We start from the raw sequence: 2,500 nt of genomic DNA, 5'->3' as shown, positions 1-2,500 counted from the left end.
AGTCAGTGTGGGTCACACACACACACACACACACACACACGCATACACACACACAGCTTGAGGGTTTTTCCAGCCCTGTAAATCTAATGGTAGATTAAGATAGGCTGCTAACAATAGATTGTACCAATGATGACATTCCAGAAGCCTGCAGTTGCAAGTTATAAATACACTCACTCATGTCTTACACTGTAGAAGGATAAATTGAAAACAGGTCTGACACTGATACCTGTGTGTGCATGTGCGTGTGTGTGTGCATGTGCGTGTGCGTGTGTGTGTGTGTGTGTGTGTGTGTGTGTGTGTGTGTGTGTGTGTGCGCGTATGCATGTACATGTGTGTGTGTGTGCATGTGTGTGTGCATGTGCATGTGTGTTTGAGTGGATGTGCATGTGTGTTTGTGTGTCAGTGTGTTTGTCTTTCTGAGTCTACATTATGGCCTCCATTGACTCTGTAGCTTTGTCATTCTTTAAGTTAGAATGAGAGTTGACACTACACAGACAACAGCCAGCTGCTGATACCATCACGAATAGACTCCCCTTTATTGCCTAGTAAATCATTATCACTGCTATTTTATGAATAGTGTAGTCGGGTCTTATGCAATTCACATCAACGATTACCTAGAGGGCCTCTCTACAGGGGGATAGAAATGGGAATATCTGACCCAACTCATTCCTCAGTCCTCCTTGGCTCACTAGTGTTCACATCCTCATGCCTTCTGTATCTCAGCCTCACTCTGCCTGCAACCTCCATATTTTTGTACCCCAATCTATGTAGTCAAACCCAGAGCCATATAAAGGTACCTTTACAACCTAGACAATCCTTATGTTCTAATGTTACTGTGCTCTGAGTGCGTTCTACTCATCTATCCAAGTGGTCCTGTGTTCTCAGTCTGTTGTTATCCGTCAACAGTGTTCTTAGTTTCTGAGTGTGTTCTACGAATCTGTCTCTGTCTGTTGTGTTCCGTTGTTCCAAGTCTAATCTTCTCATCTGTTCCAGTGTTCCTGTGCTCTGCTCTGTGTAAAATCCACTCATCAAGTGTTCTGTTTTTCTGAGTGTTGTTCTGAATCTGTCCCAGTGTTCCGGTAATCTGAGTACATTTTACTCATCCGTCAAAATGTTCCTGTGCTCTCTGTGTGTGTGTTCTACCCAGCGGTCCAAATGTCCCCGTGCTCTGCGTGTGTTCTACTCTCCTATCCAGTCATTCCTGTCCTTTGAGTGCGTTCTACTCTTCTCATCCAATCGTTCCTGTGTTCTAAGTGTGTTCCGCGGGGCCCGTGGGTGCTGTGTGGAGAGGAGTCACTGCCTCACCACCAAGGCTGTGCACCGGCGGAGCACAAAGTCGGAGCAGAGCTCGTTTTACTGTAGGCAGAGCCTAAGCCCTCGGGAGATTTCACCTGTCGTCCCTACTGTACGTCTCCGTCTGAGATTAGTGCATAGAGCCCACCAGATTAAACTGTCAGTCAGGTTACGTCAGAGCCTGAGAGAGAGAGAGAGGGGGATAGAGTAGAGAGAGAGAGAAGGAGAGAGAGAGAGAGCAGAGAATAAAAGAGAAGAGAAAGAGAGAAGGGATGAGTGTGGGCAGAGAATTGGGAAAGAAGTGAGTGTAAGGTTGGACAGAATGAGAGAAAGAGAGAGAGAGAGAGAGGAGGAGGTTTATTTTGAGTGCTAAGATGAAGACCCAGAGTCTTGAGAGGCAATCATAACTCACACCCTGATGCAGTGATGCAAGAGAGTAGACAATAACTACACACTCACACACACTTGCACACAACCACACACATTCATGCACACTCTCTCACACACACACACACACACACACACGCACACACACACACACACACTCACAAGCACACACACATGCACTGCTGGGAAGAAAAGAGCTTTGTGGTGCAGATTGAAAGCTTTTCAGAGGCTCAAGAAGCCTTTTTTCCCTGATGAGATACGGAAGGCAAAGCGAACGCAAAAATGAGATTGGAGAAGCCTGTTTCTCTGTCTCTCTCTCTCTCTCTCTCTCTCTCTCTCTCTGTGTGTGTACATGCAGTTGTTTGTGTGTTTGTGTGACATCCAGATATGAATGGGAGAGATGTGATGTCTTTGGCAAGTATATAAATCTTATCTATAAATGTTTGTCTGTGTCCAGCTGATTGCAAGAGAAGTGTTTTTGTAAGGAGCACAATATTGTTTTGACTGGAGAGATTGTTTTCTTATGACGTCTCTGTGGGCTGGTAGCCATTCATTCAGACATTATCAATCAAATGCCAAGTCTCAAACGCAGTAATAATTACACTGTCTGGTAAAACTGATCAATGTAGGCAATATAGTTCAGGGTTACACTAATAGTTCACATACGACTACATCTACACACGCACACACACACACACAAACACAGAAGTCAGTTTTGACCTCTAACTAGGTTTTCTACAACAGGTGGACTCCTGTGGGTCCATACTAAAATAAATTATCTGACTCAATGTTTCACCAGGTATGGAGTCCATATGTTTCT

General features: G+C 44.8%; 1 protein-coding gene across 1 annotated transcript in view; it reads left to right on the top strand.

Annotated features, from left to right (window-relative positions):
- The window catches only part of camk1da (calcium/calmodulin-dependent protein kinase 1Da), a 67,825-nt gene that overhangs the window by 53,680 nt on the left and 11,645 nt on the right, over positions 1-2,500 (top strand). The gene's annotated exons all lie outside the window — the stretch shown is intronic.

Source organism: Alosa sapidissima, chromosome 22 (assembly GCF_018492685.1).
Source record: "Alosa sapidissima isolate fAloSap1 chromosome 22, fAloSap1.pri, whole genome shotgun sequence".
Lineage (NCBI taxonomy): Eukaryota > Metazoa > Chordata > Actinopteri > Clupeiformes > Clupeidae > Alosa > Alosa sapidissima.
The sequence above is the reverse complement of the archived record's forward strand: the minus strand, read 5'-3'. Positions and strand labels throughout refer to the sequence as shown.